The 21,785-nt window shown below is 40.4% G+C and overlaps 1 protein-coding gene across 1 annotated transcript in view; it reads left to right on the top strand.

Moving 5' to 3' along the window:
* Positions 1-11,185: 11,185 nt before the first annotated feature.
* LOC121542635 (catenin beta-1) overlaps positions 11,186-21,785 on the top strand; it is a 31,696-nt gene continuing 21,096 nt past the window's right edge. Inside the window, exon 1 of the mRNA XM_041852088.2 lies at positions 11,186-11,385. The gene's annotated coding sequence lies outside the window, so the exon portion shown is untranslated. The remainder of the gene's footprint in view (positions 11,386-21,785) is intronic.

Here is a 21,785-nt window from a genome sequence, read left to right as displayed (position 1 = left end):
GACTATGGTACATACAGTATAATGAACAGAGATGTTGACTATGGTACATATAATGAACAGAGATGTAGACTATGGTACATACAGTATAATAAACAGAGATGTAGACTATGGTACATACAGTATAATGAACAGAGATGTAGACTATGGTACATATAATGAACAGAGATGTAGACTATGGTACATACAGTATAATGAACAGAGATGTTGACTATGGTACATATAATAAACAAAGATGTTGACTATGGTACATACAGCATAATGAACAGAGATGTTGACTATGGTACATATAATGAACAGAGATGTTGACTATGGTACATACAGTATAATGAACATAGATGTAGACTATGGTACATGTAATGAACAGAGATTTTGACTATGGTACATACAGTATAATGAACAGAGATGTTGACTATGGTACATATAATGAACAGAGATGTTGACTATGGTACATACAGTATAATGAACATAGATGTTGACTATGGTACATACAGTATAATGAACAGAGATGTTGACTATGGTACATATAATGAACAGAGATTCTGACTATGGTACATATAATGAACAGAGATGTAGACTATGGTAGATACAGTATAATAAACTGAGATGTAGACTATGGTAGATACAGTATAATAAACAGAGATGTAGACTATGGTACATACAATATAATGAACAGAGATGTAGACTATGGTACATATAATGAACTGAGATGTAGACTATGGTACATACAGTATAATGAACAGAGATGTAGACTATGGTACATACAGTATAATGAACAGAGATTCTGACTATGGTACATATAATGAACAGAGATGTAGACTATGGTACATACAGTAAAATGAAGAGAGATGTAGACTATCATCCAATATATCCACATCACTTACATTGTTTATTAATTGACTCATTGATTAAAGGATGAAAGCTGACAAAATGGAGTCTGAATGATTTCTCTCTCATTAATATGTGTAGTAGATGATCGGCTCTGTGGTTCAGTAGGTCCATAGGATATATAGTATAATATAATATAGTATAGTATTAAATAGTATAGTATAGTACAGTATAGTAATAGTATAGTATAGTAGTGTAGTGCAGTACAGTGTATTATAGTATAGTATAGTTCAGCGTAGTATAGTGTGTTATAGTATAACATAGTATAGTATACTGTAGTATAGTGTAGTATATTATAGTATAGTATAGTATAATGTAGTATAGTGTAGTATATTATAATATAGTGTAGTAATGTAGTATAGTGTAGTGTAGATGATCGGCTCTGTTGTTCAGTAGGTCCATAGGACATAGAGATGTAGGACGTTAATTTGATCCTGTTGCTGCAAACTTGTAGTGTATTTGAGGTTTAAACATTTTACACTTTAAAATATCAGACTTGATTTGCCCTAACGAAAAATGTATCAACACATGCAAAAATTTCCATTAATTATAATCCACATAATAATTCATATTTCCTGTTGCTGCAGGATTTTTCTCTAGCAAACTGGCTCAAACGAAGATCCTACATCTGTAACATGTTCACATAATGTATTTAGATTTTTCAATATACAGTATGATCACAGATCACTGCACATCCCAATGAGATAGATATCTCTCTGTGGTCCATGTCATTTCTGGGTGAGTGGTTTCATTAGACTAATCAGATTAGTGGCACCATAGAGGTGTCCTCCTCCCAGCCAGTACATAATTCATTAACAAACCCTGGTCATGTTGTCTGCATCCAAAATGGCACCCTATTCCCTTTAAAGTGTACTACTTTTGACAAGGGCCCATAGGGAAAATGGTGCCATTTGAGACACTGCTGTTTGGGGATGCACTCTGAGCTCTCCTCTGAGCTCCATATTAATAAAACACGAAATTTGGCTCCATCCATCACATACGCTGCACCTGGTTTTCCTATCCATGGAGGTTAAAAAGATGTGGAATCTCTGTCTCTGACACGCATGACTTTGCTAGTTCAGGCAATACATCTATAAGGTACTATTTTATGTTGTTGTTTTGTTTGATAAATACACTATGACATGCCCATATGGTGCTATAAATATGCTTATAAGACAATATAACACTTAATAATAATAAGTTGCGTCAAGTAAAGTGTTGAATTAACTAATTTAGGCAAAGTAAGTCTCACGCCCTCTCTCTCTCTCTCTCTCTCTCTCTCTCTCTCTCTCTCTCTCTCTCTCTCTGTCTGTCTGTCTGTCTGTCTCTCTCTCTCTCTCTGTCTGTCTGTCTGTCTCTCTCTCTCTCTCTCTCTCTCTCCCTCTCTCTCTCTCTCTCTCTGTATCTCTCTCTCTCTGTCTGTCTGTCTGTCTCTCTCTCTCTCTCTCTCTCTCTCTCTCTCTCTCTCTCTCTCTCTGTATCTCTCTCTCTGTCTGTCTGTCTGTCTGTCTCTCTCTCTCTCTCTCTCTCTCTCTTAAGATCTCTTTTAAATATGTCCACAGTTTCGGCCCCCCTCACGTTCTCTGGCAGGCTATTCCAGAGGCAGGGGGCATAGTAACTAAAGGGTGCCTCTCCATGCCTCATGGTTCTAGGCTTTGGGATAGTTAAAAGGCTAGTGCCAGAGGACCTGAGGGACCTACAGGGTACATAACTCAAAAACATGTCTGATACGTATTGGGGTGCACAATCGTGGATTGATTTTAAAACCAATTGAAGAATCTTAAAATTAATTCTAAAACTCACAGGCAGCCAGTGCAGAGATCTTAAAACCGGTGTAATGTGTGCTCTCCGTCTGGTCTTGGTCAGTACCCGTGCTGCAGCATTCTGTATGTTTTGCAGTTGACCAATGGTTTTCTAGGTAGACCAGACAGGAGAGCATTACAGTAGTCAAGCCTGCTTGTAATAAAAGCATGGATAATGTTCTCTCTGTATCAGCCTGAGAGAGAAACGGCCGCACCTTGGCAATGTTCCTCAGGTGGTAAAAAGTTATTTTAATCACATTCCTAATGTGTGATTCGAAATTTAGTTCAAAATCTAAAATGACACCTAGGTTTTTTGCCCAGTGTTTTATCTTTATTGCCCGTGAATTAAAATGTGCGGCTAGATTTTCTCTATGTGCTTTGGCTCCAATAATAAGTACCTCGGTCTTGTCTTGATTTAGCTGGAGGAAGTTGTGAGCCATCCAAGTATTTAAATCACTAATACAGTCTAATAATTTATCTGTGGAGTTAAAATCCTCCGGTGACACAGAAATGTAAAGTTGCATATTGTCTGCTTAGCAGTAAAAATCAATGCCGTGCTTTCTGATAACGCTGCCAAGGGGTAACATATATAAACTGAACAGTACCGGACCCAAAATCGAACCTTGCGGAAAGCCACGTGATATTTATTTTCTCTGAGCTATGTTCAACAAAGAAATCTTGACCGGTTAAATAGGTCCTAAACCAATGTAGAACTTGACCGGAGAGGCCAATCCACCTCTGCAGTCTATCCAGAAGGACATCATGATCAACAGTGTCGAATGCACCACTTAAATCTAAGAGTACAAGGACAGAGAGCTGTTTGGCATCTAGGAGACGTGGCACTCACAGTTCCCTGTTCACAGTGCCTTATGGAATGAGAACAGTGAGAACAGTGGTTAAGACATAGAGAGAGAGAGGTGAGAATAGCGTTCGCTCTGCCCTGGCTATCTAACATACAGTAATTCAAAACATAATTTGTCACCAAAATCCTTATTTTTTAAGAATAAATTATTATTATTATTATTTTGGTGTTTGAGTATGAGATTAATTGAATGTGCGAAATCTGTAAAAAAAAAAAAAATGTTGGTGGCAATTTTATAACACACTTCATTCAATAGCCCATTTTAAATGATTGCCATTACAAGAAAAGGTAATCCCAGGAAAGAGCAAAGCAATCATATATGACGAACCAACGTGCAGTGCCACCTCTTCTAGGGGTTACAATAGTGCCACCTCTCCTAGGGGTTACAATAGTGCCACCTATCCTAGGGGTTACAATACTGCCACCTCTCCTAGGAGTTACAACAGTGCCACCTATCCTAGGGGTTACAACAGTGCCACCTATCCTAGGGGTTACAATAGTGCCACCTATCCTAGGGGTTACAATAGTGCCACCTCTTCTAGGAGTTACAATAGTGCCACCTCTCCTAGGGGTTACAATAGTGCCACCTCTCCTAGGGGTTACAATAGTGCCACCTATCCTAGGGGTTACAATACTGCCACCTCTCCTAGGAGTTACAACAGTGCCACCTATCCTAGGGGTTACAACAGTGCCACCTATCCTAGGGGTTACAATAGTGCCACCTATCCTAGGGGTTACAATAGTGCCACCTCTCCTAGGGGTTACAATAGTGCCACCTATCCTAGGGGTTACAATAGTGCCACCTCTCCTAGGGGTTACAATAGTGCCACCTCTCCTAGGGGTTACAATAGTGCCACCTCTCCTAGGGGTTACAATAGTGCCACCTCTCCTAGGGGTTACAATAGTGCCACCTCTCCTAGGGGTTACAATAGTGCCACCTCTCCTAGGGGTTACAATAGTGCCACCTCTCCTAGGGGTTACAATAGTGTCACCTCTCCTAGGGGTTACAATAGTGCCACCTCTTCTAGGGGTTACAATAGTGCCACCTCTCCTAGGGGTTACAATAGTGCCACCTCTCCTAGGGGTTACAATAGTGCCACCTCTTCTAGGGGTTACAATAGTGCCAACTCTTCTAGGGGTTACAATAGTGCCAACTCTTCTAGGGGTTACAATAGTGCCAACTCTTCTAGGGGTTACAATAGTGCCAACTCTTCTAGGGGTTACAATAGTGCCACCTCTCCTAGGGGTTACAACAGTGCCACCTCTCCTAGGGGTTACAATAGTGCCACCTCTCCTAGGGGTTACAATAGTGCCACCTCTCCTAGGGGTTACAATAGTGCCATCTCTCCTAGGGGTTACAACAGTGCCACCTCTCCTAGGGGTTACAACAGTGCCACCTCTCCTAGGGGTTACAATAGTGCCACCTATCCTAGGGGTTACAATAGTGCCACCTCTCCTAGGGGTTACAACAGTGCCACCTCTCCTAGGAGTTACAATAGTGCCACCTCTCCTAGGGGTTACAATAGTGCCACCTCTTCTAGGGGTTACAATAGTGCCAACTCTCCTAGGGGTTACAATAGTGCCACCTATCCTAGGGGTTACAATAGTGCCACCTCTCCTAGGGGTTACAATAGTGCCACCTCTCCTAGGGGTTACAATAGTGCCACCTCTCCTAGGGGTTACAATAGTGCCATCTCTCCTAGGAGTTACAACAGTGCCACCTCTCCTAGGAGTTACAAAAGTGTAGAATATCCTGCTATTATAGTATAAATCTGAAATCCAACACTCTGGTGACGGCTTCCCCTGGGTGAGGTGCAACAGCAACAGGCATCCTAGCTAAACACTGAGCGAGCCTGGTGGCTTGTTACAGGCAGACGTGTCTCTGTGACTGTGGGACTATTTAAAGCCAGTGAAGCAGTTGCTTGCTGTCATGCTCTAGTAGCCAGGCCCAAGTCTTTATTTTAATCAGGTTTTTAAATGTAACCATTACTGTACTCACTGCAAAGTAACTAATTACTGGAATAGTGGAAATAAAATACTTCCTTATTAATATGTATGCATTTATTCACTCATCTCCACTGTGACGGCTAAAATATAATCCTCGTATTATCTACATGTTGATCTAATACATGTATCTGTCCACCCCTTGTAATCTGTAACACTAGAAACATGACCGTGTCGGTCAGTCATCCTAATCTTAAATGCTGGTGCATTATGGGGCTGTGGGGGTTCTAAGTGCAGTCTGATGTCACAGTCAATGTGTTCTGAGATGGAGTGCTGGAATGCTGCATGGCTCCATTGGCACTTTGGCATTCAGTAGTTATCAGTGAAGGCCTGGGATAGGACAGGATAGGACAGGACAGGATAGGAGAGCACAGGATAGGACAGAATAGGACAGGACAGGATAGGACAGGGCAGGGAGACTATAAGAGGTATGAGGCTAGAGGTGGGGCAGAGAGCCTCTCAGAAGAGGAATGTTGCCTTCTGACACTGGGCAGGCCCCTGTCCATAACACCACCCTCATGTCCTAATTCAGAATAGGTTCTGTGGGGTAGGGAGGAGTTAGCCTATACTGTAGGCCTATGCCTTGAATATTTATTTAATATAGGAATTCAGGCATAGTGTAATTGAAAATGTGTCTAAAATGGAGGCACCCCTGGGATCTGTTTACTTGAGAGGAGAATAGATGTAGAAATAGATTTACTAGAACAGACATTCCCATTCAACTCAATGGGTCTGTGATAGGCCTGTGACTCGCAACATTAAAGAGCACAGTATGTCCCGGAAAGTCAAGGGCTGCAGCAATGTTAGTCTTGGAGATGTTGTTGTTGTTTACATCATGTCACTATGTTTTTGTTGTAGCTAAGAGAACTAATGAATATGTCAGTTTCTCTCCGCAGGTGAACAAACGCCACAATATTCTATCTAAATAACCAAATGACATTGAGACCAAGGGTGACATTTTACCTCCGCAACACTGCACTGAACTACATAAAAATATATATTTACATTTTTTTCTTGCATTTTCCCAGTTTAGGTTGACTTTAAACACATACAATTTCTGCCAACTCACTGATATCATATAAGAGAATTACAAAACAATCATTGTCTCTATAATGTTGTGAGTATTACATGTTTTATGCAGAGTTATTTGCAGCTTTTCAGAGGGAAAATATTGTCCTTGGTCTTAATGTCATCCTCCAGACCTTCATCCATTAAGCGCTGGTCTGTCTGGTAAACAGCAGGCTGAGAGAGACCCAGGGGCTGTATTGTATAACTGGCTGTAGCTGGGTGGCAAAGGCCTGAGTGCTGACACAGTCATTGAGAAGCTAGGAATCTCAATGAACACATTATCAGCTCCAGGGAGAGACCTGGCTGGCAACAGAGATGCCATCTAGGCTACATACTGCAGCGCAGTAGCAGCAGAGTTCTCAGTCCCAGGGTTATCATCCATAGAAATATAATGAATTCATTCTAGTTCTAATTCTATGTTCTCATCCTCATATGCAGGTTCATATGGCATTTGTTTCTGTTTTTCTTCAACAAAAGGTCTCATAAGCTTGTATTTGATGATTTGATGATCAGTCAGCATATAGTGCCTTGCAAAAGTATTCATCCCCCTTGGCATTTTTCTTATTTTGTTGCATTACAACCTGTGATTTAAATTGATTTTTATTTGGATTTCATGTAATGGACATACACAAAGTAGTCCAAATTGGTGAAATGAAATGAAAAAAATAACTAGTTTCAAAAAATTCTAAAAAATAAATAACGGAAAAGTGGTGCGTGCATATGTATTCCCCCCCTTTGCTATGAAGCCCCTAAATAAGATCCGGTACAACCAATTACCTTCAGAAGTCACATAATTAGTTAAATAAAGTCCACCTGTGTGCAATCTAAGTGTCACATGATCTGTCACATGATCTCAGTATATATACACCTGTTCTGAAATGCCCCAGAGTCTGCAACACCACCAAGCAAGGGGCACCACCAAGCAAGCGGCACCATGAAGACCAAGGAGCTCTCCAAACAGATCAGGGTTGGGTTATAAAAAAAAACACGGAGCACCATTAAATCCATTATTAAAAAATTGAAAGAATATGGCACCCAACAAACTTGCCAAGAGAGGGCCGCCCACCAAAACTCACGGACCAGGCAAGGAGGGCATTAATCAGAGAGGCAACAAAGAGACCAAAGATAACCCTGAAGGATCTGCAAAGCTCCACAGCGGAGATTGGAGTATCTGTCCATAGGACCACTTTAAGCCGTACACTCCACAGAGCTGGGCTTTATGGAAGAGTGGCCAAAAAAAAGCCATTGCTTAAAGACAAAAATAAGCAAACACGTTTGGTGTTCGTCAAATGCATGTGGGAGACTCCTCAAACATATGGAAGAAGGTACTCTGGTCAGATGAGACTAAAATTGAGCTTTTTGGCCATTAAGGAAAACGCTATGTCTGGCGCAAACCCAACACCTCTCATCACCCCGAGAACACCATCCCCACAGTGAAGCATGGTGGTGGCAGCATCATGCTGTGGGGATGTTTTTCATCAGCAGGGACTGGGAAACTTGACAGAATTGAAGGAATGATGGATGGCGCTAAATACAGGGAAATTCTTGAGGGAAACCTGTTTCAGTCTTCCAGAGATTTGAGACTGGGACAGATGTTCACCTTCCAGCAGGACAATGACCCTAAGCATACTGCTAAAGCAACGCTCGAGTGGTTTAAGGGGAAACCTTTAAATGTCTTCAAATGGCCTAGTCAAAGCCTAGACCTCAATCCAATTGAGAATCTGTGGTATGACTTAAAGATTGCTGTACACCAGCGGAACCCATCCAACTTGAAGGAGCTGGAGCAGTTTTGCCTTGAAGAATGGGCAAAAATCCCAGTGGCTAGATGTGCCAAGCTTATAGAGACATACCCCAAGAGACTTGCAGCTGTAATTGCTGCAAAAGGTGGCTCTGAATATTTATGCACGATCAAGTTTTCTGTTTATTTGTCTTATTTCTTGTTTGTTTCACAAGAAAAAAAGTGGTAGGCATCTTCAAAGTGGTAGGCATGTTGTGTAAATCAAATGATACAAACCCCCCAAAAAATCAATTTTAATTCCAGGTTGTAAGGCAACAAAATAGGAAAAATGCCAAGGGGGGTGAATACTTTCGCAAGCCACTGTATGGACAAGCAATGACAGAGCGGCATGGACTAAGATACAGTAGAATATTATAACATATTTTTAACTAGGACAGAGGAATTTATAACTGTTTTTTTCCGACATAACATAGGTACAGCAAATCCTCTTATTGTCTAGGACACTTTTAAATGTGCCTTTAGAGGCCATGCAATTCAGTACTCATCTCGAAAACAAAAGCAATTTAGGTCAAAAGAGTTTATACTAACAAAGGAAATAGAAGGTCTAACAGAACAGATAGATAGCCATAAAAACTGTAACATAGAGGCTCAGAATAAAAAAACTAAAAGAAATTGAGAAATGTATTCAAGAAAGATCATCAGATACTTTCGCAAGCCACTGTACATGCCAAAACCCTAACCATGCACCCAGCTAGTTTTTCAAGAAAACATCTAACTATATCTGTCCTCTCACATAATGTCAATTAATTCAAGTTAAAACCACCCACTGAGTCGAGACAGAAAAAAACTGGCTATAATGAGAAAGTATTCACCTCATTTTTCACAGCTAGGTACACTAACGGCCCACAGCTAGACTTAAACCATGTTCCGTTGAATGCAGAATATTTGTTTTCAAATATGGAAGGCCTGAAAAAACGCAGCTTGTACAGGCACACAGAACAGGACATGTTTGATACTACAAACAAACCCAGGATAGAGGAAATACAAAAACAACTGAACATGAAGAACTCCGATTTCTAAAAGCTACACAAATCAATGCCCGAGCAGAGAAATATGTGCACACGCACCAGAAAATCAATGAACAGAAAAATACACTTAGTAACAAGGGACTTTGAGGAATGTTAGCTAACCACATTGTGCTGAATGTATTTGGGAAGGAGAGAGAGAGCGAGAGAGAGAGAGAGGAGAGAGAGGAGAGAGAGAGAAAGAGAGAGAGAGAGTAGGCTACGCCAGGAAAAAGTGAAACCAAAGGTTTTTAACAAATGGCTCCATTTGCTGGAAGAAATAAAAGAAAAGTGAAAGGAAACAGTGTCTCAGACCGTCTCAGACCTTTGGTGGAGAAACATTTCTGATGAGGAGACTTGATCACAGGATTAGAGTTAAAGGCTGAGGACTAGCGTCCAAGGAGCCACTAGAACATCAACATTAGCCTAATCCGCTAGTAATGGAGGTTATGGGCGCCTCAGACAGAAAAATACTCAGTGCCGCTCGGCCTAAAGCAATTTGCATAACATTAGGACTTTCCAACAAAGTGCATTATGCTCCTATTGGTTTAGTTTCTCACCAGGTCTCGTGTAGCTTTGGTATCGCCCACAGAAGAAAGCCTCTAAACGTCAATGTGGTTGTAGGTTTTTGTCTTTTTTAAGATGGCCGAGTTCTATAGGGGCATTGAAGTGAGTAGGGCTCTACTGCTATTTCAGTGGCAGCCGAGGATGCTGTGTGTAAATGTGCACAAGCCCCTAAATGTCTGATAGAAAAGACATGCGCTTTACTTTAAATGTGCTGTTTGTGTGTGTGTGTGTGTGTGTGTGTGTGTGTGTGTGTGTGTGTGTGTGTGTGTGTGTGTGTGTGTGTGTGTGTGTGTGTGTGTTTTTAGAATCAAGTGCTAACCAAGCACAAAAACCAATTGTCCAGGTTTTTACTTCCTTTTTGTTGTTGCACTACCATAACACTTTATAACAGGAATAAGGTCACACACTTTAGCTCTGTTTTGATACCCACTTTATCTGAACTCAATGACAAATTTACCCAGTTGCATCCAGGCATTTCAATGGAAATGATCTGAGCTCAATGACAAATTGACCCAGTTGCATCCAGGCATTTAAATGGAAATGATCTGTACTAGAAAACACAATTGAATAGCCTGTATATGTAGAGGAGATTAATTCTGATCTTCTATTTTAATTTCACATCATTTCATAATAGCCTATTTGGAATAAAAACATACTGAAATACAATACTACAAGGGAGATAGGGAAAACTGATGATTTTTAAATGTATTGTGTTGCCGTTCAGTAATGAGAAAATACACAGCTGTAGATATCAATTTTATTCAATCAAATATACTCTCAATAATATCAGAAACTAAATCAAACTTTTTTGATAGGTCAACATTGTTCATGAATATGCTAATGTTTATCAGCACAACAGGCTTCAGAGTGAATGTGTATCTAAATGAAAACCCGATGAGGAGAGTATAAGTGATTCATAACTAAACATTGTCTATTTTGTGCAATGTATCGAAAGGTGAACTAGATACCAGTAGGAGAGAACAGTTTTATGTGTGCCTGTGTGTAGTTTTAGTTTCCCATGGATTGTTTCAATTTTTTTAATTTAAGAGAGTTTCTTCCCTGGTTCAAAGACCATACTGTGCACAGTTGGGGGGCATCAAAGCTCCAAGTCGACAGAATTAGGAAAGAAAAGCTGCATCTTCAATGCGCTGGCTCAGAAATATCACTAGGGCACACTACCAGACACCCAATATTCCTCTCCTGAACCTCTCGCTTGATGATTTAGGTTTTTCTTACCTGAGTGAGTACCATTTCAGCGGGCAGAAAATGGAGACAATTCTTTCCTCCTTCACTCAGTATGGGCTGGCGGACATGTTGGATTTGGGATCAGATCTGAGCTGAGTCGGCCTCACAGTTTGGTGTCCTGGGTCTTTAGTGAGAGTACAGCAGCACTGGGTATGTTGAAAGAATGACTTATTTTGATATTGCTGAAAATAACGTGCTCTATCTATCCATCTAACATAACACATAGTGACAGAGAATCGGGCTCTGACCGCAGGCAGGATAGCATTGTGCTGTGTGCTTGCTTGTACATTACTTACGCCATTGTCGCCTACAACTGGGAATTGTATGGTAAAGTCTCTGACCCAAGATGAGGTTGCTATAGTTACAGTGAGTGTTTACTTTAACATACACAATAAAAACTGAGGATGTGGTTATACCTTTCACTGGATTCAGTCCTCATGTCATATTATATGTACAGGTTTGTGCAGGTCTTCATCTTATTATGCTTTGCATGTGGGAACCCTGAGACCTGAGGCTATTGAGGCCAGATCTGTTCTCTCTCTGTTCTCTGCTCTCTGTCTCAATTCAATTCAAAGGGCTTTATTGGCATGGGAAACATATGTTTACGTTGCCAAAGCAAGTGAAATAGATAATAAACAAAAGTGGAATAAACAATCTCTCTCTCTCTCTCTCTCTCTCTCTCTCTCTCTCTCTCTTTCTCTCTCTCGCTCTCTCTCTTGCTCTCTCTGTCTCTTTCTCTCTCTCTCTCTCTAGCCCTTTCTCCCAGTCTGTCGGTAATATACACTTAGTTGTCGGGAAGAAGGTTCATTTAGGAGATGGCTTCATGAATTAGCAGTAATACTTGCATTACTTGCCTTAGTACCTTGGAGTATTGCTGAACCCAGTGGCCCATAGTTATTCACCGCTGCTCGCATTGGTGGGGATAGGATGGGAAGCTATGACCGGTGTCAAATAATTAGTACAGTGAGAATCTTGGCTGTACTTATGCAAGCTCTGGATCAGTTATAGCTAATGCGGTGTGAAAGGGGATTGTTACCGTACTATGACTTCCCTTTCTCTCCCTAAATAATGCAATATCTCTCTGCGGTGGGCGTGCGTACAACAGCTCTTACATACTGAGAACCCAATTATATGAACGTCATGACAATTTTACCTGCCAAGGTGACACGCCAGCCTAAAACTAATGGTGTCTCATTAGCCCTGTTCTCTGTGTGCCTTATTTTGGTCGGGTGAGACGGAAGCATTAACAGCTGTTTTCTCATCAGCTGCTAGGTGAACCTCTGTCAAGGCTGTTTAGAGGCAGCTAGATTACTGCTGTGGCATACTTATGATGGCCAAATTAGAAAATATGATTTTCATGCATAATGCACTTCCTCAAAAAAGAGTGGACACTTGACAATTATTATTATTTATTTTCTTTATTTTTTAGTATGCAAATTGCAAAACAAAAATAAAATCATTGCACCAACATAGCATTTTAGGGACAAACTTGACTATGCAATGGTAAAATGATATTCTGATTTTTAAAATAAACAGAATTATCTTTAATCACATACTACATGTTGAATAATTTCATCATACACAGTTTAATTTGTGCTATTTAATAACATGTAAGGCTCTGAAAATGTTCTTCGTCATTGGTGTAACATACACATTTATTGACCAGAAAATAACCATCATCTGGATTTCATGAATGTACAATTATCTATGACCATTGATTCCTCATGCATGTTTTAAGTGTTTCCAGTTTTTTATGTATCAAGCCTCTGTAGTCCTTGTCAATAAAATCATATCATTATGGTCTATGATTTACTGTATCCAAATACAGTGTCTTATTGAAAGATGCAGTATATTTTCCGTCACATCAAATAGTTAATGTATTTAAAGTTGACATCAATTTGAATTTGACTGCTCTGCCAATAGTCACAGTGGTTCCCTCCCCTCTCTTTTAAATATATTATGTTTCTATGAATAGGTTATGTTTCTATGGATAGGTTATGTTTCTATGGATAGGTTATGTTTCTATGGATATTCCTATCCAGTGTATATTATTAATTGCTGAGGAGTCTGCTTATCTATCAGCATCTGTCTGCTCTCCTGCTCTACATAGGGACCCAGAATCCATGTGATAATTTACAGAGGTGTACTGCTGTGTCCGTGAAATGCCATTCACCTCCATACCTCTGTCAGGGAGTAGTGAATAAAATGACTTTAACAATCTCTTTACATTTGTCCCCATTACTGTAAGTTGTATAGTTGGTGATATCTTAAGAATATTGTGTATATAATACACTGAACTAGATTTAAGTAGAGGTAGACACACAAAGGGGTCAAATAGGCTACTGCTCATTTACTGGCTGAATACTTCTATTTAATATTGCTAAATAGATGTTTTGGGACCAATACATTGTGTGAAGTAACCTGTGAAAAACAATGGTTCAGAACTAATGTAACAACCTTTCTTAAAGCTTTTATTTGATTGATGTCTTTAATTAAGCCCTTTTGCTTTAAGCCTCTGTGCCATTTGAAAACCTGGATAAAGCTGACTTTTCACTGTGCTACTCAGCACTGGCAGTCTGTGACATTTCCAACACCAGCCAGTCTCGATGATGTAGCCTTCTATTCCTGATGCATCTATCCTAACATGCATGCCTGACTAGTTATGGCTGGATTCTAATCCTTTTCACATTTGAAGATGGATGCAGTGAGGCTTTTCACTGTTCAGACATTACAGCTACAGCATCTCACCAGATATGTGAAATGTGACCTATAGTAATTTGGCGAGGTTAAGTGCTGTTTTCCCCACTATGTGGCCCATGAAATAGGATACAACAATCAATCGACTATAACATCGCTGCATTAAATTAGAAAATACAGTATGCAATGTATTTTTCTATTTTTTATTTTGTTATTGAATTACATACATACCCTACCAAATAATGTATGTGAACAGGAATTAAAAAGAGCGCAGTGCAGCTGGAGCTCAGCCCTATATATTATTCATACCATTTTAGATTATCATTTGAGACATATCTTTTCTGTGAGAGCTACAAGAGGGGGCCAATAACACAAAGTAGGCCTACCAAATGAGATAATATAATTGGAGGATAACTATATTGACTAAAATAGACATATGCCATTAGATATTCAATCAGGATTCACATTTCTGCTGACAAAATTGTTTATAACTACAGTAACTAACTAGTAACTAAAAACTACAGTATGTCCTAATCAATCATGTTATGTTTCTTTGTTACTGTGGTTAACAGCATAGTTGAAGGTACACTCATACCCTGTCTCCCTTTCTGTCTCCCTAACCTCACTCACATCCTGTCTCCCTTTCTATCTCCTTAACATCACTCACATCCTGTCTCCCTTTCTGTCTCCCTAACCTCACTCACATCCTGTCTCCCTTTCTGTCTCCCTTTCTGTCTCCTTAACCTCACTCACATCCTGTCTCCCTTTCTGTCTCCCTAACCTCACTCACATCCTGTCTCCCTTTCTGTCTCCCTTTCTGTCTCCTTAACCTCACTCACATCCGGTCTCCCTTACTGTCTCCCTAACCTCACTCACAACCTGTCTCCCTTTCTGTCTCCCTCTCTTCCTAGTTGTCTCCCTCTCTTTCTAGCTATCTCCCTCTCTTCCTAGCTGTCTCCCTCTCTTCCTAGCTGTCTCCCTCTCTTCCTAGCTGTCTCCCTCTCTTCCTAGCTGTCTCCCTCTCTTCCTAGCTGTCTCCCTCTCTTCCTAGCTGTCTCCCTCTCTTCCTAGCTGTCTCCCTCTCTTCCTAGCTGTCTCCCTATCTTCCTAGCTGTCTCCCTCTTCCTAGCTGTCTCCCTCTCTTCCTAGCTGTCTCCCTCTCTTCCTAGCTGTCTCCCTCTCTTCCTAGCTGTCTCCCTCTCTTCCTAGCTGTCTCCCTCTCTTCCTAGCTTTCTCCCTCTTCCTAGCTGTCTCCCTCTCTTCCTAGCTGTCTCCCTCTCTTCCTAGCTGTCTCCCTCTCTTCCTAGCTGTCTCCCTCTCTTCCTAGCTTTCTCCCTCTTTCTAGCTGTCTCCCTCTCTTCCTAGCTGTCTCCCTCTCTTTCTCTTCTTCAGTTTCTCTTCCTGTTCTACTTCCTGTTCTACTTTCTCTCCTCAGCCTTCCCTCCATTCTGAAGGGGCATGAGGCATAGTGGTGAATCGATACAGTAGGCTACAAACTTACTCTCCTATTCTGAATCCAGCCAACGGAGCTCCCAGAGGGCCTGCATTAATTACTACCCTTCTCCCTTCATGTGTGGCGGTACACAACTACACTATCCAACACACAACACACAACACACAACACTGTACTATATGTATGAGTGTGTATGTGTGTATGTCAAATCAAATCAAATCAAATGTTATTTGTCACATACACATGTTTAGCAGATGTTATTGCGGGTGTAGCGAAATGCTTGTGCTTCTAGCTCCGACAGTGCAGTAATATCTAACAAGTAATATCTAACAATTTCACAACATATACCCAACACACACAAATCTAAGTAAGGAATGGAATTTAAGAATATATACATATATGGACAAGCAATGACAGAGCGGCATGGACTAAGATACAGTAGAATATTATAGAATAGAATACAGTATATACATATGAGATGAGTAGTGCAAGATATGTAAACATTATTGACTAGTGTTCCATTTCTTAAAGTGGCCAGTGATTTCAAATAGGCAGCAGCAGCCTCTAATGTATGTGTGTGTGTGTGTTAGTGTGCAGCGGTGTGTGTGAGTGTGCACTGGGGTATGTGTGTTTGTTTGAGGAGGGGTGAGCTGTGTGTGTGTGGGGGGGAGGGGGGTTGCTAATAGCCTCTAATCCCAAGGTAGCATGCAGAATGAAAGCAGATTACAGTTGTGAGTGACCAGTTCCAGGCATTCTAATGTTATTGATTAAAAACAGCAGGGGGTCCAGGCACTGAGCTCGGCTGATATTCTCTAACCTGCCACTACAAAGTCAGTTTGTGCAGATATAATCTAACTCTCTTAGAGGACTGTATGAGAGTAGCTGATTGGCTTGAGGCATTAAAGTCTGTCTGGGTTTCAATTTGAATTTCACTTCCTCTTATGTGCCAAAATATTTGTCGCTATCCTTGTTCGCAAATATCGTGCTGTAGCTAGAATATAACACTTTGCTGATCATCTAGTTTTAATAAATTATAAGACAAAGTCTATTTATGATCTCGTAATGATCATGACTAAATAGCAGCCATTTTGAGTTAGCTGTGTGTGTGTGTGTGTGTGTGTGTGTGTGTGTGTGTGTGTGTGTGTGTGTGTGTGTGTGTGTGTGTGTGTTTTGCACGTGTTTGTTTGTACGTGTGCATGTGTGTGTTTCCAAGTCAAATCAAATCACATCTAATTGTATTTCTCACATGCGCCGAATACAACAGGTGTAGACCTTACAGTGAAAAGCTTACTTACAAGCCCTTAACCAACAATGCAGTTTTAAGAAAAATAAGTGTTTAGAAAGTATTTACTCAAATAAACTGAAGTTAAAACATTTTTGACAAACGTTTTAATTATAATTAAAGAGCAACAATAAAATAACAGTAACGAGACTATATTCAGGGGGTACCGTTAAAGTTAGCATCAGTTCGTATGAGGAGGCAGTATGGGGGTTGGGTGGACTGAGTGTTCAGTTGGAGCTGCTGCTAGCAGCCTTCACTGACTGAACAAACTCACTTTGAAGTTAGAGTGAACACAGCAGGGAGTCCCTCTACAAAACCTATGGACAAATGTCATCAGTCCCTCAGCCTCCCCCAGTCTCCCTCTGCCTTCCCCAGTTTCCCTCTGCCTCCCCCAGTCTCCCTCTGCCTCCCCCAGTCTCCCTCTGCCTCCCCCAGCCTCCCTCTGCCTCCCCCAGTCTCCCTCTGCCTCCCCCAGCCCTGACAAATCAGCTTTACCAGGCCTGGGCTACTGCTAAGACACAGAGGGATAACAACAACAACAACAACAACAACAACAACAACAAGCAGAGAAACAAATGAGATATGGAGGGAATGTGTGTGTATCTCGTAAACAGCTGTTAAGACGATAAGTGAAACACAGTGAATTGGGTTCAAGGAGAAGAAGCAATCTCTGTAGTTATGTTCAAATGTATCCTCTCTTCCTTCCCCCCATTATCTTATCTCATAAGACCAAGATTGTGGCGGCAACAACAGGTAGAGTTAGCAGTGCCACAACAATCGTTAATTCCGAGCTCACTCCATCTGCTTCCATTGCTAGAAGAAGGAAATGTTGACTGGAGAGATGGCGGGATGGAGAAATGGAGGGATGGAGTGCTGGAGGGATAGAGAGATGGAGAGATGGAGAGATTGAGGGATGGAGGGATGGAGGGATGGAGAGATGGAGGGATGGAGGGATGGAGAGATGGAGGGATGGAGGGATGGAGGGATGGAGAGATGGAGGGATGGAGGGATGGAGAGATGGAGGGATGGAGGGATGGAGGGATGGATGGATGGAGGGATGGAGAGATGGAGGGATGGAGGGATGGAGGGATGGAGGGATGGAGAGATGGAGGGATGGAGAGATAGAGGGATGGAGGGATGGAGGGATGAGAGATGGAGGGATGGAGAGATAGAGGGATGGAGGGATGGATGGATGGAGGGATGGAGAGATGGAGGGATGGAGGGATGGAGAGATGGAGAGATGGAGAGATAGAGGGATGGAGGGATGGAGGGATGGAGGAAACGAGGAGTGCTCTTGGTTTTAACTTAACAATGATCTTTCATGTCGCTACAGCTAGCTAGCTGGCTGAAATGACCAGTTCCCTCACTGGAAGCCAATTAGATTTCTGTCCATGAGTGTGTTTTAATCAGTAGTGGTGGTAATTGGGAACCCCCTGCTGTGTGTGTGTACGGCTGGGGACAGAACAGAAGATGGAGGCACAAAGCCACACACGGATGTGCAGGCAGCCATATTGGGCTTCAGACAGGAACAATTGCATGATGCTTACAAAGATCGTCTAATAGTCAGATGGTCTGCTGTACATCAATGAAAGAAAAGTCATGTTCATTGCAAAACTTTTGCGGTTGAGGGAGAAGTTAGAAAACTTGTGCTTCGGTTGCAAAATTCCAGTAATAAAAAAAAAAAGTTCCCCGGTTTTCCAGAAATCCTGGTTGGAAGATACCCGTAATTAGGAGGGAATCTTTTGCGGAAAGTTACCAGATTTTTGCACCCCTACAAATTATTTGGAGCTTTAGAGGCTGGAAAGGTTTGCTATGATGCATTTCCAGCTGCTTACAGCAATGTGATATGTGATTAACTTACTTTTCATTGAGGAAGATGAAGGGTGTGAGGCTATGATGTGAAGGTGAAGGTCATAAAAGAGATATCCATAGTATTACAATGTAAAAGAGAGATCCATAGTATTATAATGTAAAATAATTTTCCATGGTATTATAATGTAGAATAGATATCCATAGTATTATAATGTAAAAGAGATATCCATGTTATTATAATGTAAAAGAGATATCCATGGTATTATAATGTAAAAGAGATATCCATAGTATTATAATGTAAAAGAGATATCCATGGTATTATAATGTAAAAGAGATATCCATAGTAGTATAATGTAAAAGAGATATCCATAGTTGTATAATGTAAAAGAGATATCCATAGTATTATAATGTAAAAGAGATATCCATAGTATTATAATGTAAAAGAGATATCCATGGTATTTCAATGTAAAATAGATATCCATAGTATTATAATGTAAAAGAGATATCCATAGTATTATAATGTAAAAGAGATATCCATGGTATTTCAATGTAAAATAGATATCCATAGTATTATAATGTAAAAGAGATATCCATAGTATTTCAATGTAAAATAGATATCCATAGTATTATAATGTAAAAGAGATATCCATAGTATTTCAATGTAAAATAGATATCCATAGTATTATAATGTAAAAGAGATATCCATAGTATTTCAATGTAAAAGAGATATCCATAGTATTATAATGTAAAAGAGATATCCATAGTATTTCAATGTAAAAGAGATATCCATAGTATTATAATGTAAAAGAGATATCCATAGTATTTCAATGTAAAAGAGATATCCATGGTATTTCATTGAGTATTTCATTGAGACCCAAATGGATGTATAGAAATGTTGTGTTCTCTTTTACACATCCTTCCTACTCACTTATAACTATTTACTATTTACTATTTATCTTTGTGAGTAGGATATTGTTTTCCTGTCTCGTATGTCTGTCAATCACAACATTGTAAGGAAATGTCATTATTACAGTATACTGACATTCTCTGTGGAATAGCTGAAGGTCATATATTTTGTCTGGTGCTGTAAAACACAGTGAGAGGACATATTGAAGTAAACGTTGTATTTAAGACTAAGAACAATGTCAAAATACCTCCACAGCGTCTATATAAAAGACGATCGATGATGTGTCTGTCTGCTGACACAATGGTTGCCACGTACAGAAGCCATACACTCAATTCATACCCAGTATCTTCCATCATATAATGAAAGTCATTTTCTCCTCGCATTTTCAGCTGCTGTTCCTCGCCGCAATTTCTTACAATCATGTTTCATAATGTTGAAAGTCAGTTGTATGGCGAGAAATAGAGCTGTGGCATTTGCAATTTGCAAGATTTAATTAGTTATACGCAATACACAATCACTCCCCATTTGTTCTCTCTGCGAATAATGTTTGTCACAGAGGAGTTCAAATTGATGTCTGTGGCAGAGGGGGAAATCAGGAAATCGTATTATTACCTATTTAGTTTTCCCGTTCCATTAATTTATCCTTTACATTCACATGCTAAACATTGTGTTTTATATTGAATCATGAGTCAGGTCAGTTTAATGGATAGGCAGAATTCACCCCAATTTCACACTATAAGACAACATAAAACATAACATGAAAAGGAACTAAACGTTAAGAGGATAGTGAGGAGTTAACAGGGCCCGTATCCACAAAGCATCTCAGCGATAGTGCTGTTCTAGGGTCAGTTTTGCCTTTTTGTTTGCCTTTTATCATAATTAATAATACTCTGAGACACTTTGGATACAGGCCCAGGTCTCCCTACTCTTCCCAGGTGTTAACATGTGAAATAGCTACCCAGTCTAGTTAGTGCGGTCCTTGAGCATTATCTAAGAGTTAATCTATATATTACTATAAGTACCATATAGTTCAGAGAATTAAATATTGATAATATCACTAATAGTTTTTAAAAAATCATCAGATATTGAGTTAGCACAAAGGATATATAGAGTGTAGTGGCTGTTTAATGGCTATTTTGGTATTTGGGGAAGAAAATAGAAAATAGAATGTTTCAGGCCCTCCCCTCACCCCCTCACCCCCTCACCCCCTCACCCCCTCCATGTCGGGGTGCTGTGAACCTTTTAATGTCGGCCACCACACCATGTCTAATGGCCCCTGCTGAGACAAGCGTCCTGCTCTCTCCTGCTCCCAGCACCACTTCGCATCAAGAGGATTGTTGCTAAATAAAAAGCATAGAAATTGGGGCTTGAAATTTTGGGGGTGTAGCCTCCCCCAAAAGCCCCCAAAACCTTAAACCTGCATCTGTTGCTTGCTGTTGTCATGTACATGAAAGTTGATCACACATGGGATAAGATGTGTCTCCTCAGCTCCTCTCTGTTGAGGAAACCCATGTTTCAACACAAACATGGCAGAATATTTTATTTCTTCAATCTTTATTTATTTTATTTAGTTTTTACATTTTAATTAATTTTTTTGTCTATATTGGCGTTAATGCTGAGGTTTTGTAGGCCTTGTTTCCACTTAGTGCTGAATAGTGGGTAATCTCACTTGCTGGTAACATCCTGAAGAAGGTGAGCATCATTTTTCATTTCTAATCATTCTAGCATATCTCACAATCCTGAATACGCTGCTTGCTACTGTTCTACTATAGCTCATTGTACTCTAAACGCCCTATAGCCTATGTGGGAGCTATACAAAGGGATCAGCAATGCTGCGTTACATTGAAGCTACTTATATTCTAATCAAAATGGTGGGAATTATATATAATGGTTTTGCCTCATTGTACCTTTCAGTGTGAGACAAACATAAGAGAGGATGGCTTGTCAATTTTGAGCCTGTCTGTGGATCCTTTCCTGTGCCATGCCGTTGACTGCCAGCCTGTTCAAAGAGAGTGTGTCTAATATAACTACTGGTGTGCAGGAAAGGAAAACAATCATTAAAATTGTCTCCAGAACGTTCTGATTCCGGAACTAGCTGAATATCTCTCAGCGTATTGTGGTTTAAGCAGGGAGAGGGGCGAAACAAGGGGATGCTGAGAATCAGAACCTTACAGCTGGCAGAGAGAGACAGAGAGACCCTCCTCCACCTTCCCCATCCCTTCACATACATACACAGTGAGCCTGGGAGACACCTCAGTGCTATGTGTCTCTTTGTCTGCCTGTCTGAAAATGGGTGTAATTTTGAAGAGAGAAATTGGGCGTTGCTGAAACGATTTTAGTGGCCCAAAATGAAAGCATTATTTTATTATTTAAAAAAAACTGAAATATGATTTTCACTT

The sequence above is a fragment of the Coregonus clupeaformis genome, chromosome 28 (genome assembly GCF_020615455.1).
Source record: "Coregonus clupeaformis isolate EN_2021a chromosome 28, ASM2061545v1, whole genome shotgun sequence".
Classification (NCBI taxonomy): Eukaryota; Metazoa; Chordata; class Actinopteri; order Salmoniformes; family Salmonidae; genus Coregonus; species Coregonus clupeaformis.
This window is presented reverse-complemented; position numbering and strand designations above follow the sequence as displayed.